Source organism: Struthio camelus, chromosome 2 (genome assembly GCF_040807025.1).
Source record: "Struthio camelus isolate bStrCam1 chromosome 2, bStrCam1.hap1, whole genome shotgun sequence".
In the NCBI taxonomy this organism is placed as follows: Eukaryota; Metazoa; Chordata; class Aves; order Struthioniformes; family Struthionidae; genus Struthio; species Struthio camelus.
The window spans coordinates 34,126,187-34,148,039 of record NC_090943.1 but is presented as its reverse complement, the minus strand read 5'-3'; the positions used below and the strand labels follow the sequence as shown (position 1 = coordinate 34,148,039).

General features: G+C 42.0%; 1 long non-coding RNA gene across 2 annotated transcripts in view; it reads left to right on the top strand.

Moving 5' to 3' along the window:
- Position 1: 1 nt before the first annotated feature.
- LOC104147888 (uncharacterized) overlaps positions 2–21,853 on the top strand; it is a 32,744-nt gene continuing 10,892 nt past the window's right edge. Inside the window, exons 1-7 of one of the 2 annotated variants that reach the window (XR_011139631.1) lie at positions 2–251; positions 701–6,376; positions 7,177–7,269; positions 15,640–16,085; positions 18,750–18,940; positions 19,294–19,443; positions 21,479–21,593. This is a non-coding gene — a long non-coding RNA (uncharacterized lncRNA). The remainder of the gene's footprint in view (positions 252–700; positions 6,377–7,176; positions 7,270–15,639; positions 16,086–18,749; positions 18,941–19,293; positions 19,444–21,478; positions 21,594–21,853) is intronic. The other variant, XR_011139632.1, reaches the window with a different exon arrangement.

Here is a 21,853-nt window from a genome sequence, read left to right as displayed (position 1 = left end):
TGGCGCGCGGGGAGGGCTGGGAGGGGCGGCGACCACCGGCGCTGGTGGCCCCGGTTTCTTGGGGGGTGGGGGGGGGGACAGCGGTGCCCCCTTGCTGTGTCCCCTGTGCGCGAAATGAGCGGGGTTGAGGGAAAGAAAAGGGAATTTGCTGTGCCTTACCTCGGGGTAATCGGAGGAGGGTTAGCATCTCCTCAGCCATTTTGTCGTGGAGGAAGAGTGAGAGCCTTCCCTCCCTCGTCGCGGTGCCGCAGGTCTGTGATTGATGACTTAATCCCCTGTGTAATCCGAAGGGAGTATAGTATTCGGGGATTTATTTTTCCAGGGCGTTTAAGCGTTTAGAACATGTTAATGGTGTTGCCAGCTCTTCATTTCCATACTTTTTGAAAGTTTTATTAACAGTCTAGGTTTTCTGCCTGTTTTTACATAATTATGTCTGTATGTATTCCCTTACTTTGAGAATTAAATATTTAAACTTAGCAGATAGTCAAAGGAAATCATCCATCTCTATGTCATTACCTCATAGTTTTACTGAGTTTTTGTTACCGTTTCGGATTGCCTGGAGTAGTGTCCCAGTTCACTAATCCTCTCCAAAATCCTCTTCCTACAGTCCCCGCAGGCTTGACTTTATTGTATAAAGCTTTACAACAAATACAAAACGTTTAGCAAGCGCAAGTTACTTCAACATGTACGTCTGTTGCAGGGTCAGCGCCTGAGATCTTTCCGTGTCTTTCCGCCGGCTTCCCAGAGAGACGAAGCGTTGTGCGCTGCTCGGCTGCGATCTTTCGGGGTACATGGCCCCATGACGTCGTTTTGTCAAGGTTCGGTGCCAGAGAAGGAGTTGCGATGGTCAGGTCCTAGCACAAGGAGGAAGCTGCATCTACTTTCTGATGAATTCATGACAATTCTTAATGGGAGCTTGTCATCAAAACAATTTGAGAAGGAAATTCCAAAAGTGTTTTGTTTTATGTAATTTGGCTGGCCTCTGCTGAGGAAAGCCACAACAGGCTAATAATTCTTGCCAGCGCTCAGACAAAAAGGCTGAACAGCAGCAGGCCTTGTCTTTCCTGGTCTGTCACTCAAATCTTTCTTTTCCGTTTTCTTTTTTTTTTCCCCCCATGGTCTTTGATATTTTGCCAAACTTCTACAATTAAATACAATACACGTTTTTTTTCTCATGCAGCAATAAAGACTTGTAGTTTTCCTACTGATGGATATCTACCTCTCAGCTGCTAGCCAGGCAACAAACTAAAATTCTCCCGTATTTGTGACCTTAAATTAAATCTGAGCGTTCAACAACTGCTAAAGTTTTCTGTTTATTTGCTTCCAAACTTGACAGGCATAGTCTCTCCCTGCTGCAGCAGCTTTGTAAAGTGACAGGATGAGTGAAAAGTAAGGGGGAAGAGCTATTCCCTTGCTAATTAAACTGACTTGATGTTGTGGCTAATTCTGCCTATTGAGAATATAGATTTGCTGACTCGAGATACTGTCTTTATAGGGCCATGCTTATGATATTTTGGGCTCAAGTTTCCCAGAGAGTAAGCCCAGGCTAAAGTCATTTAGTTCAATAGTTTTTATCAGCTGCTTTTAATTTTGTTGTAAAAACCAGTTCAAAAAGTGTTCGATGCCTTCTCAGTAGGAAATAGTATCTTCAATGTCTAGCCTTTCCTGAACACATGACGCTGTCCGCATATCAAGTGGTTTTGTTGGATTCTGTTGCAAATACTCACCTATAAAGTTACTGTACCGTTGTCCATTTTATAGCACTGAATTATTCAATATTATCATCCACTGCCATTCTAGAAGATATCTTTCACTGTGAATTATTAAAAGGTGTACCTCTGCTTTCTTAATTAATACTGGTATTTTTTGTTGAGGCACTCCGATCCTCCATTTATGGGTGGGAAGTACCTATTACAGGATTAGTTCTTCATATTCAAGTATTCCTCTAACGATGTCTAATGCAACTTGGTTTGTACCCACCTCTGACGGTTGCAAACTCTGTGGGGCTCAGTTCAACTATACAATAAAAAAAAGTAAATATATTAACATTTAAATATTTAATGTTAGTATAAATGATCAGAAGTTTTCGTTAAGTAAAAAGTGCTATGACAAATGGACATAGCTGACAAATGAACATAGCTAGCTCTTTTTTTTCCTCTAGTTATGTTCACAAGTTATAATACAAACTTAGGACAATATGGTTTAGATTTAGCATAGAATCATTGCTGTTACAAGATTCAGCTGTGCTAATTCCTGGTGGTAGTCAGAAGTACATCTGTACTCCTGTCCTAAATCAGGCTGAAGGGCTTTGCTCGTACTCTGGCTCTAGCTAGAACTAAATTGTCTTAATTTTTGTAAACGGATAGTTTCAAAGAGTTACTTATACTCTTACGTTCTGCACTTGGCTCTCTTGTACTTGGAGAGAAATCTTTCCTTCTCTGTAGAGAAAGCAAAGTGTTTATTAGTTGTTGTTTATTTGTTTTGTGTTTTAAGGGTTAGCTTTTTAAACAGCTGATCCAGTTGAGGATCCTAAGTATCTCTCTCGTCATCCTTTGTCTCTACAGGGGACAAATTCTGCAGTCCTGCCTGTTAGATTAACCCAGAGTTGCCTGGCATAACTGCAAACAGAATATGCCTTTTCCTTTTCTTCCCTCACTTCTTCTGATGCTTGTTCCCCGCTCCCTTGCACAGTCTTTGTTTCCCTCCCCTCCTTTGGTGTCTTTCCAGGCAGTGCTGGCAATGGGAGAACAGGGTGAATTAGTTTTCTGTCATGGGAAACTGGGAGAGTGAGAGAGCGCAGGGGCACTCGTCCAGCTGCTGTTGCTGGGGCAGCTGTGAGGGGCACGCACTTACACACAGGGGAGTGAAAATGCAGAACTACCGGCTGGGGGCCATCACACTTCTTAGAGCTCAGAAGAGCTTCAAATGCAGCCATTTCGATAGTTTACTACTTATTTGCATATAAAACTCACGTCAACTGTTGTAACTTTGAGAAGGTTTTCAACATGGGGCCTTCTGCTGCAGCACTCAATGCAAACTCTGCTTTTAAGCAAGATCTCTTTTGTTTCTGTAGGCTGCAATGCCATGTTCAGTTATGGTCTGTTATATTTTATTAATTGTGTGCTTAAATCTACGGTTCTGTGTCAAGTTTGAGGTACAAATTTTAAACCTGATGGCTTAAGTATGTACTAATTGTCATAAAGTATATACTATTGTCTTTAATTTTAAGACATCGTGACCCTTTTTCCTTGCTGTCTACTATTACAGAGTGTCTAAAATATCGCCAGTGAAACATTGTTTGCAGAAATCGATTTTTATCGTTTTGCTTTTCCCAGGTTTACAATGAGCCGTTGACAGCATTTTGGGTAGTATATTTCACTCTTTGTCTTGTAAAGTAATTTTTCTTGCCCTGTTGTTTGTATAAAATCTCCCATGCTCATCAAAATCAGGGAGGGGAAAGATAGGGTTAAAAAAAAAGCCAGGTGTTCTCAGGAGTAGGAATGCCACATGCAATCCCTATACTTTGTAATTATTATCAGTTACACTTTAGTTTGACTTTCTCTTCTTAAATGTGTAAACAAAATACTTGTGATAGCAAGAAAAATACACATAATGAGTCCAAATGATATGAACTGTGTTGCAAGACAATCAGGCTTATTAAAATCCATGCTAATTCCATAAATTTTTGTAAGAAACTTAAAATACATCTTGCACAGTTTTATTCTCTGGCTATATTTTTGTCTTGGTATTTCTGTGTTTTAAAGTCAGGCTTCAGTATTTTTGCTTGTTTTAAGGCACTACAGGAAAACTACAAATGAGACTGTTAAAAGCAATGATGTCATGCTTGTGGCTATGAGGATGCATAGAGAATATTTCATTTTCCTTTTATAATTGCAAAAACATCCTATAAAATTGTTTTTAAAGCTTACTGCCTCAGTCCTAAAAAATAAAAAAAAATAAAAAAAAATAAAGGCCAAGCATCTACAGTCTATCTAAATTGTATTCAAAGCATTTATTATACCAGTTGATATTTTTCGATGTTTGCATTAGGGTATATAGTGAATATTCATAAATGGGCATTTTTTAGGTAGTTTGGAGTAAAATAAGGGTTTATCCTACCTTGGCAGTTGACCGTTAAAGCATGTTCCTGCGCTTGAAACATGAACATGCCTAAAGTTTGCCTGTAACTGTAAGATCCTTATTACAGTCAATGAAGCCTGTAAAGTAAAATGATGTTTATAATCTCTATAGAGATCTATAAAAATAATAATCTATAAATGATAATCTATAAAAATTATGTCTATGCTCAACTGTGTCAGTCCAAGGAACGCAGAGGTTCCTACGTCCAGCCCTTGCCTGTGGCACTATCAAGGGGAATCTGAGTCATCTTGGTCACCTGAGCTACCTCGGTTACTCGTGATGTCAGTTAGTCACCTTAGTTGCCAGGAGAGCAGCAGGTAGAATATATGAGGTCAATAAAACATACACTAAAAATGTTGTCTGCAGTAACGATCAAGATTTGCTTTTAACGAGAACTAAATTCAGTGCAAATGTCCTGTGGACATACCCCAGTTATTCACTGAGTTGTTTTGTAATGGATTAATTGTGTCATGATAAGTGTTTGTATGGAGTCATAAATTTCTCTCCACTTCCTGGAACAAAATCAGTTTTTCCAGCGCTACTATTAAGCTTGTGCTATAAGGCACCCCCAGCCTTAAAGGAGCCCTTGCTAACAGCAAGCAACAGATGGTGAGATATAGCATAGGTCAGTGTATTTATTGCACGGATCTTTGCCGTTTTATGAGCGCCAGATGTAGACACATAAGGTGATGACACGGTATCTTATGTTGCTGAGCATTGGAACCAGACACAAAGGAGTGCTGATTCCAGCATGCAGAATAAACTCACCTGTGCTGTTCTTTGCATAGAAGAGAACATGTACAAAAACTGGACAAACTATGCTTTTTGGGGGGAGGGGGGATGAAATGGAGCATTGTAGATTGAGAGAAAGAAATTGGGGCAGGAAAATATGCTGTTTACATACAGTGGCCAGAGCACCACACCCCTTGGTCAGAAATTAGCTTCTCCCAAGGCATGAAGATGTAGCAAGTGTTCAGTTTAATAATTCTGACAATTGATTGCTGGAGAAATAACAGTGTATTCCAGCTTTGCTCTTGGAAAGACAGGTGCTAAAAGTACTTGAGAAACTTTCTGACTGGAATCAGAATGGTATAACTTCTTGAGTTAAACCTGGAAAATTAAATCACTGTTAGAAAGCTGCCTGGAATGGAGGCTCTTTTCAAGCAAAAATAGCTGCAGGCAAGTACGAAGCCATTGTTCTAAACTGAGCCAGTGGATGTCCGGGCTAGTTTTTTAAGCCATGAGTTAGAAATGCCCGCCTCGCCTGCCGGGCAATGGGTGAAAACAGCGTTTGAGGGCAACAACAGTATGTTTACTTGTTGATTCTGTTAATACCCGTTTCTGTTGAACCATGACATGAATACTGCTTGCCAGACAAAAGGTAGACTCTGTATTTGTCTACTGTTACGTTTATAGACAGGTGAAGGGGGAGGAAATAAGCATAGAATTGAAACAGCATTAGGACATTGACTTTAAAGGGAAAGTTTCTAGTATTTCACAGGTCATCTTGTTTAAAAAAAAAAAAGAGGAAGATAGATATTATTTTATAGGTTTAAAAGCAAGGTCTTGGGATTTTCTGAAGCTCTTATCTAATTGTAAGAATTGCCTTTAGAGATATTTAAAATCCACTTTGAATTAAGCAGAGGGAGGATTAGGATTCATCTAATGTACTAAGAAACAATTAACCAGAGGCTGAAAATAACACTACTCGGTGATATTCTAAATAATAGCACATAAAAGGTTGACCCAAAGCCCGTTTCTTCTGCTTGTGTAGGCCAGGATTTGGGGATGTCCTGGAGTGGGCTGATTTTAGTTAGCCAGGGAGAGAAAAAGGCAGAATTTGAGGCCCAAAAAGCAAAGTGGTCTGTAGTGCTTCCTGCAGCCAAATCCAACTTATTTCTGCTGTTAAAGGTAAGGCATTTGCACATCTCTGGAGAGGCAGGTAACTGCTGCAGGGGTCGCCTCTCAGAGAAGTTTTTATCATGCTCTGTTCTAGCAGAAAGTGGGCCGATCATTCGTATCAGTACAATGTGCCAGCATCTAAGCTTTAGTCATATTTTTACTCATCTTGCCTTTTTTTTTTCTTTTAACTTACCGAGTGAATTCTGGCTCTAGTGCTGTGAGAAGGAAAAGAATTAAGTGGCTGAAGCACAACCAAGTAACCTGCATCTTACCACATATGCAAGAAGGTGAAAAATACAAGCTATGCTCAATGGATCCTTGCCTAGAAGCCAGTGTATCCTTTGGACGTCACTTCAACAATTTTACTGCTCGCAAAAGCATTTATTAAATGCTTCAGGAAGGAACAGGTTATGAAAACCTGCTCAGTCTATTCTGCTGGAACATTTCAGTGCTGTTGGAGATACTGTTCTTTCTTCCGTACGGGGGAAAATGAGCTATGCCCAAGGAAGCCAAAGATTGCCATAGTCCAACTAAGTAGCTCGTTTGGACTTCTTGAGGGGAAACTTTTGAAAGAATTTTTATTTGCTTTGAATATACAGTGTTATGTATCTATATACACAGCTGATGAATGTACCCTTTTTTTGGTAGATAGCCTTATGCATATATTACATTTATTTTCATCTTTATTTTATGAAATCCACAGAGCCAAAATTTTAACTGAGGAAGAATATATGGTACATTGTTCAGATAATACATCATAATAGATTCTAGCTCATATATCTAGTATTTCTCTTTCCACAACAAAAAGAAGTGTATATCAATTAAAAAATGATAGTGTTGTTCTAGTCATGATATTCAGAAAAAATAAGATTTGTAAACAAAAGTGGAGTCTGTTATGAGAGCAACTGCAATAGCTGTAAAATTAGGCAAACTTTGGGGCACATTTCCTTCTTCAGGTCTGAAATAAAAACACAAACTTCAAAATTAAATATAGGTTATGATTCTGAGATTAATAGGACATAGTAATGCCTTGTGCACTAGCAGTAGGATGTAAGCAGTGGGAGAGTTTTAATTGCAGTTTTTATTGGTCTTATCCCCTGTCTGCTGCAGGTTCTCATTCCTATCAAATCCCAGAGGTTTCCTGTTTGTCATGCTCAGGTGGAGATCATCACCACACAGTTTTGGCTCAAAGGGAGGATGAGTACCCTCTGCAATACACCTTCCCAGGTGATTCCCTGAGAGAGTGCCAAGAAATCCTGAAGTAATTGGGCAGCATATTATAGCTTTGTGCTAAGAAGCAAAACTCTGAAAAGTTTACAGTCATGTAGAAGAGCAACAGAGCAAGGTCTGAGCAAGACCTTGCGTCGTGGGAGCTGAAAGATGGGGAGCTGAGCTTTTCATCACAAAAGAAAGTTAGGGAATAGTGAGAACCAAGATTTTCAAGAAAGCTGCTTAGTTAAGTGCTCATCATTGGCTGTCTGTAAGCTGTGTCACTGTTTATGCTGTGCGTATGAGCTTTCAGACAAACTGCATTAATTATAGAAAAATGTAGATTGCAGGGGACCTCTGGGTTGGATCTGATCCAACCTTCTGCTCAAAGTACGACTAATCCTAAGATCAGGTTGCTTGGGGCCATGTCCAGTCAAGTTTTGAAAATCTCCAAGAATGGAGGCTCCACAGTCTCTTGGGGCAACTTGTGTCAGGGCTGAAGTACTCATTGTGAAAACTTTTCCCTTGTCAGAATTTCCCTTGCTGCAACTTGTGGCCATTGCGTTGTTCTTTTGCTGTTTCTCTCTGCGAAGAGTCTGGCTCCATCTTCCCCTAAACTCCTTTTACAGAGTGGAAGACTGCAGCTAGATTCTTCCTCCCTCCCACTTCCCTGGCTTCTTTTCTCCAGGTTAAATAAGCCTAACTGCCTTAGCCTCTCCCCACACATTATACCTTTCAGCCCTTTAGCCATCCTAGTGGCCGTCCTCTGGACTCTCTGCAATTTGTCCATAACTTTCTTGAACTGAGGAGTCAAAACTAAAAATTGATATTCCTAATGTGGCCTCACAAATATTGAATAAAGGAGAATAATCAGTCACTCCTCTCACCCCAACGGCTATGCTTTTATTAATGCAGCCCAGTGCTGCACTGTTGGCCACAGTGCAGTGTGGTTGGCCTCTTTTGCCACAAGGGTGCGCTGCTGAGTCATGTTCAGCTTGTCCATCAGGTCCTCCCGGTGGCTTTCTGCAGAGTTGCTCCTCAGCCAGTCATTTCCTAGTCTGCAGCAATGCAGGGGTTTATGCCTTTCCATGTGCTGGACCCTGCATTTGCTCTTGTTGAACTTCATGAGTCTCCTGTTGGCTCACTCTTCCAGTTTATTGAGGTCCCTCTGAATGGGAGCCCTGTCCTCTAGCAAGGCAAACGCTTCCCAGATATGGTATCAGCTCCAAACCTGATGAGGGTGTTCACCACCTCCTTTTCTAGGTTATTGATGAAGATTTTATACAGCATCAAACACAGTATCGAGCCTTGAAGAACTGGCTGCCAGTTCGATTTCAAACTGTTGACTGTTCAAACTGTTGACCCTTTCAGCCCAATGGTCCAGGCAGTTTTTGGCCCATTTCGCAGTCCATATCTCTCCAGTCTGGCTACCAGGTTACTATAGGAGATGATTGTGTCAAAAGCTGTGGTAGAGTCCCAGTAAGCAACATCCAAAGTTCTGTGCAGACCTGGGCATCTCATCACAGAAGGCTATCGGGGTGGTCAAGCATAATTTGGCCGTGATAAAACTGTGCTGGCTCTCCTCAGACCCTTCCTTGTTTTCCGTGTGTTTGAAAGCAGTTTCCATGAAGACCTACTTCATTATTTTCCAAGAACTGAGGTCTGTGGCTTCCTGATCCTTCTTTTTGCCTTTGAGGATGGGCCTTCTTTGAGGCATTAAGTGCTTCTCCTGATCAATGCAGCTTTCAGAGATAATAGAAAATAGCCTTGCAACGGCCGCAGCCAGCTCCCTTGACATCCCTGTATGAAAGTCCATCTTGTCCCATTGACTTGTGTATGCTTATTTAAGCAGCCCCTAACTTGATCATCTTCTATCGACAATATTGCTTCTCTTCCCAAAACTTTGTTATGCGTCACAGAGGCCTGGGAGGTCTGCGAGCTGACCTTGCCAGTACGGTCCAAGGCAAAGAAAGCAGATCCTTTGTTGCTAGGTCAGCTGCTCCGTTCAGCAACAGGCCCACATTTTCCTTGGTCTTCCTCTGCTGCTGACTTACCTATAAAAGCCTTTCATGTTACCTATCATGTTGCTGACTGGTTTTAACCTCAGTTTTCACTTTACCCTCTCCGTGCTGTCCTTGCACGCCCGGGCGAGTCATCTGTAGATAACTCATTGCCCGTTCTTGCTTATGGGGCGTAGTCCCCTTCTTCACAACACTTGAACGCTTCCAGCTGACAAAGTCCCAGCTGTTAGAAGGACCCAAAACACTGGTAGGGAAGTCCTCTTCTGTCTTTTATTCTTCTTGTGGCAAGAGATCATAGCTGTGAGTTTTACTCTTTTAGCAGTATGATGAGGAATATGTTGTAACGTAGTGCGTATGAGGATGTGAGAAGTCTGTGCAGTTAGTTGAGAAAGCAAGACAATCTGGTGACTGCACTGCTTGATTCAGAGATAATCCCTTCTAGCCTTTTCTTTTCACTTACTGCATCAAGCCAGTACAATTAGAGATTATCTTTCTTCCTAATCCAAAAATTATGGGATACTGTGTTGCACCAGCCTTTACTAGGCCAGTGCTGCAAACTAAGTATAGCTCAAAAAAAGGAGTGAGTGGTTTGTCTAAGAAAGGTTTGTGTTTGGTTTAAAAAAAAAAAAAACAGTTGCATTTCAACTTCACCTCATTCATTCAATTGTTCTGTGTCATACTTCACATAAGCAAATTCATTCTAAAACACACCCAACTGATATTTTTCCTTGAGGGCAAGAGTTGCAAACATGCTGTTTTTTTCCCCAGCGCTGGGGCACTAGGTCAATGCTAATTAGCAAATAACTTTTTAAATTAGGGCCTGATTTAGGTTGTGATGCAAGTGGAAGTCAGCTCACTAATCCCTTCACAAAACTGATTGCAATGAGATAGAATAGATGGAGTTCTGGGCAGAACTTAGTCTTCAGTGAGATGCAAATATATTTTATGAAGTGGAGTGTTTAATGACTGACTAGTTGGACTTCTTTGGGAAAAAAAAAACACATTATTTTAACATAAAAAGCTCAGAAATATTAGAAAAGGGCAAAGCGGACAGAGTGCACCGGAAGACCTGTTCACCAGCCCTTGCTGCATCATTCATTCGGGAGCTAGAGTAGTCCTTTTTCTGCCCATGCCATCACGTGCTAATATTTCCTTTGAGTTCCTGCTTCACTTTTGAGACAATAAAGAGGTTTAGTCCAAATTGGCAGTCATCAGATGAAAGGAAGTCAGAGGGAGAAGAGAAAGATACAACATCAAATGTTAGTGTATTTATTGGTTCTTTCTACATTTTCTATAGTTCACAGGCAACACGTTCACCCTGCTCCATTAGTATGGCTTATTTGTAGCAAAGTTAGCTGCTGCAGTCCTGTGATGATGTGCAAATCTTTCAGAAACAGAAAAAGAAAACTTCATTGTGAACAAAATCTTTGAAAATATGAGCATTAAATGGCTCAGAATTCAGAAGGCAAATTAAAAGAATGCTATTTTTAATGTCATTATCTTATGCTAGTCTCGGAACCATTTTAGAGGCCTAACATAAATTTTGAAGCAACTAGTTCAGTAATAATGCTCTGTGCCCCCAGCAATTTATCCTTCTTTAAAATATCTCCTTATTAGAGCAACGTAGCTTCTTTCCTGGCGATGAAGAGACCTATAGTCATGAGCTGATACTGAAGTGAATGCAGTACTTTGGAGCGTGCATGAGGAGCAGATAGCAATGGCTGGATTTCCTCTAGTTAGAGAAACAGTCTGCCACTGCCAACCAGGTCTTCTGCTTAATCACCATCATCATCAGTGCCCAAGCTGGGGACAAGCTGGGAAGCAATATTATCATTTAATCTTTTCCCTTGAAAGCACTGAATGAGTATCAAACCCTCACTTAAAAATGTGAGGCAATGTGAAGATTCTGGAATATGTTCATCTATTAGCAATAGCTCTTAATTTTCCAGAGGTCTTTCTGCAAGCTGCCAAACAGGAGAGGGCTTGCTGGACTCTATTGACCCCAACCATCTCTTCCTCTTCCAGCTCCCTGGTCCCACCACTTCCTTTGCTCAAGCGCTCATCAGGTCCTGCTGGGATGTTCCGCAATGAGCAGCAAAGAGCTGGAACTGGAGCTGGAGGAAGGAGCAGGACTTGCCCCTTTCTGAAATGCTGAGCTGTTAAATCGCCTCAGCCGCCTCCTGCCAAAGGGCTAGGCGGGATGGAGAAGGGCTAATGGAGCTGTCTTGCTGCAAGAGAAAATCTTGCCCCTGGAAACACACAGGACCAAATCCCCCTATCTGAGCACTGGCAAGATTGAACAGACTCAGTGTGGCGGAGATTTCCTGGTATGTGGCAGCTGCAGATGTAGCAGTGGTCGTACCTAAACGAGCACGCCGCCGAGCTGCTGGCACTGCCAGGATAGGTAATACTCTGCTCGGTGTCTGCACCGTGGTTTGCAGGGTACGTTTACTGCCACGATTGAGTGTGGTAGGAGAAACAACCTGCACAGGAGAAGTCACTGACTATGTCTCTTCACGTGCACAGAAGGGCAAAAACACAATCCCCGAACAACTGTTTTTTTTCTCCATCTACCTGAGGCCAAGGAGACGTAGCTCCTACATAATGCAGCCTGGCATAAAGACTGACTGGGGGGGCCGTTTATGTAAGCTGACAGTCAGATACTGATATTTGCAGTAAGTAATTATTCCCTTAAGCATACAGGAAGTTTCTGTCAGTTGAAGGGGCTTGCTACAATTTCCCTTGAAGAAGGATAAAGATGGTAGAACAGGGCTTATCTTTCACCAAATGAAATTTCTCTCAGAGACCCTCTGCCTGTTTTTGCTGCCCGGCTCGCCAGCTGGCACGACCTGTCATTCCCACATTAGGGCTCGCCTCTTTCGAGCTGCAGTTTCCTGTGTAGCTAGCCAGTGCTGGTCAACACAGCCATCAGTCAAAAGTGGATTGATATCCAGGTGCTAATTCCTCTTTGTTCATCCGCTTTCTATGCAGTTTACACAGTCAAAAAGAAGGGGGTCCCCTCAGTGTAGTAACATAGCCTTCATTTAGTTATGTTCTCTCACATATATCAGGAACTCGAGAGAGAGTAAGAAAAAGAAACAAACAGAAAGGGATGAAGGAAGGTCACACACAGGGCTGTATGCCATTCCATTTTCGTTTCTTTTTTTTTTTTTCTAAGAAGATGAACAGGTGAAGAATCCCCAAATGAGAGCAAAATCTCCAATGACTGTGCCTTACAGGAAGTACGCTGAATCTCCAAGCTAAATGTAAATCTAAATTTGAGAGAATTTTAAGCGATGGATAGATTTTCAAGTTAAAAATAATTAGCTCACTTCTCAGTCTGAGCTGGGAAGCATTTTTCCATGCCATCTTGCATTTTCTTTCCACCTCCTGCACACAAGTGAGAAATGTCAGCTCTGGGAGCTACCAGCCTGTCACCACAGGAGTGACTCTTCCTCTAGGAGCGTATCGGAGCTTGCAGACAGGGAACAAATCCCTTGGAGCAGCCCGAGCTGTGGCAGCCCACAGTGTGCATAGTGCTGCTTGCCTCACTGATGCCACTCAGAGACATACGACCGCTGACAAAGCAGTAGTGACTGTGATGCTGCCAAAAACCCAAGCCTTTTCAATAGTAGCAAGGCATTTTAAATGCCAACCTATCCTTTGAAGGATCCAATCTTAAATGAATGATATACTTAAAAGAAATTGCTCTCGAAGCCTACTTTCCCCAGGAAATATTTCTTCATGTAATGTAGATAGAGCAAGCAGTCAGTCATATTGGGAGCACACAGATCTGGAGCACTGATCATGTGTGAGTGCACTGTGGTGCTTCTTCGCAGAGACGCTGGGTGTCCAGTGAGATCCCTGATGTAAGTGATAATAGCTATTACAAGTGTTGCTATGATAGAAGCAGGCTAACAAAAGCCAGGTAGACTTTATGTCGCTCTCCCTATCAGCAGCAGGTCAGTTTTAGTTTCCAGTTTTAATTTTGACTATTGGTGCTAGGAAGTTTTTCTCTTGTGTTAGCCACCATGAGTAGACATCATGTCTTTTTCATCTAATTCTCATTGCTACATCCGTGTTGAGGCTGAAACCCAACCACCTCATCCCCAGAAGTCTCCACTATCAAAAGTAATGTAGTATTTCCAAGTATCTTGATGTCTGCCCTGAGCGTCGTCTCTACCTCTGAGCCGAAGGACAAGAAGGTCACAGGGCTGACAGAATGAGATAGTAGATCCCTCAAAAGTATAGTTTTACTCCAAACACTGTGTAAATCCTTAACTACAGAAGCTACTAAGACAGATCTTTGTTTAAAATGTATATTTATTTGCTTTATTTGCCATACTGGTATGGAAGGCACGTGCTTTGCAGTAAGCAAAGGTAAACACCTCATTTGGAGAGCACGTTTATTTGACAGCTTTTAGTCAATAGTATTTTTTTTCACAGTGCTTTATCAGATCTACTTAGTTTTATTTTACTGAGCTGTTTTGTTATTTTGCCTCTGGAGAAGGATATATTTCTGCTCATTACTGCCTAGCACAGCCATAAAAGATAGCTGGTGAAAACTGGGTCAAGATTATAATAATAGGTTCAGTACCCTCTTCAAACCTGGAAGAAGCTTCTGCTTCTGATGCCTGCATTTTGGGGAAATACTTAATTTTGCAACATCTCCATTTTGTGGGGTGGAGTAAGAAGCTTTGGGAATTCCAGAATATCTCTGGATTTCTGACATTTTAAGTGACATCTTGTGAGAACAGCTAGCAGGATTTCATCATGGAAATAAAATTCCAGCTTAAATGTCATCTAGGCAGCACGGTTCAGACGCTCCCACTGTTGCTGGACTGGAAGGTTGTTGCTCTGCTCTTGCTCTCTCATTTGTGTTTGGAGAAAATAATGCTTTTATGCTTTTCCTATAATATGCTTTTAGGTTCCCATCTACATTATTTAAGTTACCTCTCGTGGATTTATCCCCTGATATGCAGGGAACTTGTACTTTTTTTTCCTGTCTGAGGATTAGTATTCCCAAGAAGACGACACTTTCCCCCCGTGCATTTTCCATGTTAAAAATTTCCAAGGTTGCTTTGCAACACCAGCACCACCATGTGTCCCTGTTCAGTCATCCATCCATATCCACTTACAGCTTTCCCCAGAAATCATTGGGAGTTTACAGTCATGAGAACCAGTTGTTTTAGCACTTCTTCAGTAGATATATTCATATAACTTTTATTTATCCAAGCTGAATTTTATTACCTACATCTGATTCTTGCATTTCATCTGTCCTGTTCAAGTTGAGTAATTTTTAAAGGCGTGTTTGTGCACAGGCAGAGCATACACGAGTGGCCATTTGTTTTTCCTGTTCTTGAAGGGAGGATCATGTTATTTAAGTTTACACAAATCATCCGAATATGTGTCTGCATCATTCAAGCTGCATTTTGACCTCAGAATCCTTCAGTTGAAGGAGCACCATCAGCTGCTGTCCTAGGGAGAATTCCTTAGGAAAAAAGAGAGTCATTTCAGATAGAATCACAGAATCACAGAATCGTTTAGGTTGGAAGGGACCTCTGGAGATCATCTAGTCCAACCTCCCTGCTCAAGCAGGGTCACCTAGAGCATATTGCCCAGGATCACATCCAGACGGCTTTTGAATATCTCCAGGGAAGGAGACTCCACCACCTCTCTGGGCAACCTGTTCCAATGCTCTGTCACCCTCACAGTGAAGAAGTTTTTTCTCAGGTTCAGATGGAACTGCCTGTGGTTCAGTTTCTGCCCATTGCCTCTTGTCCTGTTGCTGGGCACCATGGAGAAGAGGCTGGCCTCATCCTCTTGACACTCCCCCTTCAGATACTTGTACACGTTGATGAGATCCCCTCTCAATCTTCTCTTCTCCAGGCTGAACAGGCCCAGCTCTTGCAGTCTTAAAAAAATTTTTTTTTTTTTATTAAAAAAAAAAAAACACACCGGGAGATACTGTAAGAGTCACTAAATCACAACATAAATATAGTAACATATACATAACAAATTACTAAACTATAAGCAGTTGTTATAAAAATAATAAAAACCACTCATACAAACAAAACTAAGAAAACATAAGGAACTAAAGAAACCGGGAAACTGAATATGCACAGAACAGTCAAAAGCTGAAAGAGAAGGAAAGCAAAGGAGATGCAGCTGCAGCCCTCTGCTCGCTGTAGCAGTGCTCTGTGGAGTGACTGTAACAGCAGGCAGCACAAGAGAGAGCAGCGTGGAAGCGTGATTTGGTGCAGAAGTGACAGCACTTGACTGTGATTTATGCGGTTATTTTGAATTACCTTTCTTTCCTGTTGTTCATCTTCTCTCACGAGTGGTACTGAATATTTCTCTCCTCGAGTTTTCCCAGGTGCTGACTTTTCCCCTGCCAAGATGTTGCCCTATTTGGGATCCCCCGGGACTGCAGCTGCACAAGACGGACTGCCGTGATTATTTCTGGGTGCGACGCAGATTTCCTTGAGCATCGGACAAGGTGTGCCAAAAGACACAGTTCCTGCGCTCTGCTTGCCCTGGGCCCTGCTAGGAGCCTGCGACACTGAGGGGGCACCGAGGGAGCCCAGCACAAGGCCCCGTCGCCAGCCAGGCTGGGGCTGGCTGCTGCCCCAGCCGTGTAGGGAGAAGCCCTGGTGGGAGCACGGCAGGAAGCTCCAGCACGAGGGCGCTGAAGCCTGGGAGTAAACAGGTTGTCCAGCTCCCCTGCTGAGCAGATCTAGAATTTGGGCTGCGGGAGACAAAATGCTCCAAAGCCTTTTTGGAAACCTGGGCCAGTCTGTGAGGGAGAGTAAGGTGAGTTACGCAGTAAGTGAGACAGCATCTCTCTGGGAGCTGAAAGCATTTCTATGTTGGGTTTGCTGAATTATGTTTATTTTGTGAGGGGAGAAAGAATTTAGGACACTCATGGCTGGGTACAGGATGACAAACCTTTTGATTTGAAACTAGACTTAATGGTCTCTTTCCAAACAGCTTTCCAGGTTCAGAGGCTTCTGAATTCACCAACATCTGAAGCTCAAAGCAAAATGTAGAAGATATGAAATCTGTGATAGCAAAAAGAAGTGTTACTCTACTTCTGTCAACCCTAGAATCCCACTGTCTCAATAAAATCACATAAAAATGTTTTTACATTCAAAAGGTGGGAAAAGTTAAATCTTGCAAGTCTGTCCTACACTGCTCCCCTCTCATGACACAAGATACATTTCTGGCTGTGGGAGTATAGTCTCATGTTCGGGCTCCTTCGGAAGATGTTTTTGCATTGGCAGTCCCACAAGGGCTTGGATTAAAAAGGTAACAGTCTCTGTCAGGTTTGTCCACAGAAAGGGACAAACTTGATGCTGGGATCCCAGCATCTCATAAGTGAAGTGAAGTCTGTATCTCATAACCTCACATTTGAACTTCTTCAGGTTTTGAGCGTAGTGAGAGAGGAAGATTTTGGGGCATCTTTTAACTTTTCATGTCCTTCATATTCCACAGACTCTAAATTATCTGCCTCTCTCCACAGAGATAGTCCCCTTATAATTTCCTTCTGCCTGCCCAGTCCCCCTACAATACCCTTCTATTTCACAGGTGCCATCTGTATTTTCTTTCAGGTGATCTTATTGATGCAAATCTAACTAAATTTTAGAGCAGTTGTTCTCATTTTATAAGTATTTGTTAAGGCTACTGCTTTTATTTTTGACCTGGAGAAGGACTGACGCACTTGAAAGGTTATTGATTTTTCCCAGTTTGACTGGCTGGGCTAATAACAGATGTCTGCCTACAAACATTGTTTTGGTCATATCCCTACTGATAGGTACATATCTCTATCCTTGTTGATACATCAACAGTAGTGTTTTGTTACTTCTTCTGGCATAATTTGTGGCTGCCAGCATTATGCAAATATCATGCATCCCAGCAACAAATAGTAATGATATGGAGAGAATGATGTTGACTTGTCATCGATGTTCATAAACTTCATCAGGGAAAAAATAAATAGAAAAATCTCTTTGACAGCTGATGTATTGGGAGAGACTCCAACACAAATGCACATTGTCAAAATGAAGTTGCCATGGTACAGTCATTTGTTCATTCTGGGTTGAATCTTTTTTTTTTTTTTAACCCTATATGTTCATAAATGAGAGAAATTTGGCATTCGCAAGTGTATTTCTCCCAGTGAGCAGAGTTCTGGAGCAAGGCCTCGGTTTGCAAAGCTCCTTTGCAATCCTGCAGGGTGAAAGGTGCTGGAGAAATGGGAGCCAGGGAGTATGGAAACAGGCACTCAAGTCTTGTTAAGTGCTGGTGATGAGTATAGGCTTCAGTGGCAATCCTTAATGTTGAAGTGTTAAATGAGCTACTTGGATTGAGGGAATCAAGCTTCTGGCAGCCAGGAGCTGTGGGAGCGACAGATCCAAGTAACAAATATCACCTCTCAATGTACAGCTACATCACGTGGGATGTCGCAGCACGAGCCTCTGTGTTGCTGCTGACGGGGAGATGATGGTGGATGCTGGGATACGCAGTCCACAACACCTCTCCAGTGGCAGTGGGCATGTAACGCACGTCTGGAAAACAGAGCCATCCCTGTGGTCCTGCTGTGTGATTGCTGAATGACAGCTGAGACTGAGAAATGCATTTTGCTTTTAACTGTGCAGTTTAACATCCCTTGTAGGAGAGGGAGTGGAGAAGCACACACGTACTGTAAACTCCCCCTGTTATCTGGATCATCCCAAATTGTTACTGTGATTCCCTCTGAGGAAACAAGGATTTATCCAGGGGACAACACAGTGCCAATGTACAGTCCAGGCACAACGGTTAGATATACACACCCTGGGCAAAACCAGTGTTACATGTGGGAACTCCTAAGGAGCGTTATTTAGCAGTAGTGCTAAAGGAAACCCTCGTCATGGAGCGTCGCATTAGACCATACGTCCACACAGCTTGCTCTGCAAGCACCCGCCACGTCCCTCTGGCACTGGCATCGCATGAGAGGTATTTTGTCCCCACAGGCCTGCAGCCCGGGTCATGCTCCCAGGCTCGTGCTTTTTCTCAGCCTAAGCCCCTCGCTGCACCTTCCCCAGGGTAGTGTTTTTGGCTCCCGGAGGGGCTTCCTGCACGCTCGGCGCTTGCTGAAGCTCCTTGCTAGCACAGGCAGTCCCGACCTGTGCTGCTCGCTGGGCCAGGGAGGCCCCCAGAGCATTTGAAGTGGATGAAGGAGGTGCAGCAATGCAGAAAAGGGCATGTGTTATTTCTCTTGCAGCTCCTGGTCCCAGAAGTTGCAGCAGTGGATTTCCATTCCTCCATGGGACCCAGTTAATTGGATTCCCGCAGGAAACAAATAGTGAGCAGGTCATCTGAGACCCCTGCTCAACAGCGCTGGGCACGAGGGCCAGGCTAGGCTTACGCACGCTGCGTGGGAGCACTGCCTGCCTAGTATAATCTACAGGTATTGGCATAACTGATTGCTTTTCCTCTCCTCAGCTTTGTTCCCACCAACATGTGGCTGCAGAAGCCCGTCGCTCTGGTAAGAGGCAAGAATTAACTCAGGTAGCGCGGCCTGAGAACAAAAGCCTGATGGAAAAGTGGAAGAAGCTGACGCTGGAGATTTTCGTTTCCATACTGTCCCTGGGATATTTGCTGAAAAATCAAAAGATGTGACTTTTCTGGAAAAGGTACAGTTACGTAAACTCTCCTTGTTTTGTTCCTTAAGAAAATAAACAGCGTGGCAGAACCAGATTTGAATGATTGGCTGCAATTACCTTGTGTAATATTATTTGTGGTTCATTTTGGAGGACTGTATCGTCTTAGTCAACCCATAAGCCTTATTTTAGATATTGAAAAGCTCCATTTTTAAATGTAAATGTGATTTTAAAAGGTAGATATTCTTGTCCATGAACATAAGAGCAATTTAAAGCAAATCCTTTGAGATGTCAGAAAAGAACTACTACAATTATCAGATAATTTACTAGCACCTCAGTAAAAGCATGTTCTGAGAATGAGGAGTTTTGTTCTTTTTGTCTTGCAGTTCAAACCCAGAAAGACTGAAAAATAACGTTCCCTAAATCCACCATGCCGGTAGGGCCGAATCCTCCCCTTCGGAAAGTTCACATTTTGAGGAAGGTGTTCAACACGGAAATCAGATTTCAGCAAACCCTTGCCCTTTCCAACACTGAAAGTAAGAGATTGGGCCACATTTTCTCTCTTTCTCTCTCTCTCTGCTCCCTTTGAAGTACTGTTTTTTCATTGCTTAAGTGCACAAGCCGCCTTGAAATAAAAGTGTGCCTCTCAAATACCAAACATTAAGCTCGCTTCAGGCTATTGATGCAGTACCGCAATTTGTCAGCGCCTTGCATGGACACCACAGTCCGGGAAATGCAGCGCTGGGCTGGGAGCCAGCGGCCCGCAGGAGCAGCCCCCGAGGGCTGGGCCGGGCCCACGAGCCTGCGCTGAGCGGGAACGCAGGGGAAGAGCCTCCTGCGCTCTCCTGGCCCTCCGCAGCGCGGCAGCAGCTGGAAGGCTGGAAGCTTTTGCAATGCTTTTAAGTGGGCTGGGGGGGAGACTTCTAAAAATTACAGCAAACAGCACCTTGTTGCTTGAATCTTTGATGCGGGTACCAAGCAATGAGTCAAGAAGCTTGGGGCTTTGGTGTTTTAAGCCAAAATTTTTTGGAGTTCAGGGCTTTAGTGAAAATGGTGCAAATCACAAGAGCTGGCTAACAGGAAGGCAGGGAGAGTGAGACCAGCCGAGTAAAGAGGAAGCTGTTTATGACCGAGCCCCCCCAACTATTGCCAAGGAGTGTGTTTTTCTTAAAGAAGCTGTAGTAAGCACTGGTGAGGGTAGTACTGAGAACTGGGAGGGGGTTATGTCTTAGAATTTTTTTAGCATATTTTATACTTTTAACATTGCATTACGTGGTTGTGTTTGCACTTCACCTCGCTAGCCCCTTTTGGTCTGCTGTCAAGAGTTGGAAAATGATGATGAAAGTTTCTCACTTATCTCTGTTCATGTGCCCGGCTCTCCATTTACAGACCAAACGATAGGCATGAAACGTTTGGTGCTTTAAAGTCTTATCGAGGATCATGGCTAAGTAGTTCATAGGAGAACCCACTACCTTGTATCTTTTAATCAAGAACAGGAGTCTTCGTCTAGCTTAAGACAGAAGTAAAAGAGTAGAAAATTCTCTTGCACATACCTTGCATTGCTCTATACAGCCCGTTGCACAAATTGTTCCTGGGCCATGACTCGCGTTCCAAGGCTTTACTATATTACAAATATAGTTATTAATAAATAACATATCCTGAATTATACTTAAGGTCAGAACTGATCTTTTAAGAGATTTTTTAATAGCCTTTAAATCTTTTAATTCAAACAGCTGCAGAGCTAAAATAATGCATAGATCCGAGAGTTACTTAGAGGAAAGGAAACCAAAAGCAACTTTAATAGCTAGACAATCAAGTGTGTAAGTCGTCTTAAAGTAAGAAAGGTCCAGCCATTTCTTACAGCATATCAATGAAGAAGGCTGAATCACTTGTTACTCATCTCCATTAACAGTAAAGCGTAGGGTGAATTCCAAGAAATTGATTGCGCTCAGGCTAAAAGCATTACTCACTTATAAACAGTGCTTCAAAATTCAGGTGTTTTGGTTTTCTGTGCATTTCTGAAAATAAAGTAATGGAGTGAAGCTACTAAGGCTCTCAACAAAACTAAAACCTATTCCAAAAGTTACATGCTAGTTTATTCAGTTAGAAATAAATTTAAACAATTCATGGACTGAAATTGAGCTGTAGTCAAAATATTCTGTAACTAATTATCTTTCCCTTAGTATTAGGCACATATCTTGTAACATTGCAATTACAATGTTTTTTTACTCCAGTTTTTAAAAAATAATTTTATATTTCATAAAATATTTTCTGTTTATCTATGTATTATTTATTTTAAGGATATTTTAAATAAGCAAATATAATACATGAATAACATTTAGATTAGTCGTGTTTATTTATAAATAAAATTATATATTATCTATATTAAATATATTATTTACAGTAAACCTATTTTAATAATTGTTTATATTTTAAAGTATTGCAAAATAGGCTTTGCATTTTCAAATCTGTTTTGACAAAAGCATGAAAGGACAGGGCCTTAATCAGAAAAAAGAGTCATTGCAGGAGTTCAGGGTTCTTTGTTGAATGAACATATGCATCCATTCACAGATACCTCCCATGTTCTGCATTTTCAAATATTAAAAGAGTAACTTGATGAAGGAGATCTCTGTTTGCACAGTCATACAAGGATTAGGGATTCACATTTCATAAAATCTCTTTCAAGGTAAGAAACCTGACTTTGAAAGTTGGCATTTACCAGCATCTCCCTTGGCTTTGGCATAGCTCCTAACTGCACGTTGTTTTTATCAGGACAAAGCAACTAATTTCATCCTCTCAACAGAATGAGACAGAAGATTCATTTGGTTGTTACATAAACCAAACATCTGCTACACTGGCCATTCTTTTAATACCTGTGGATGAACTCAGTGGCAAGACATGCAGTTAGTTTGTTTAAAAACAAACAAACAAACAAACAAACTTAAA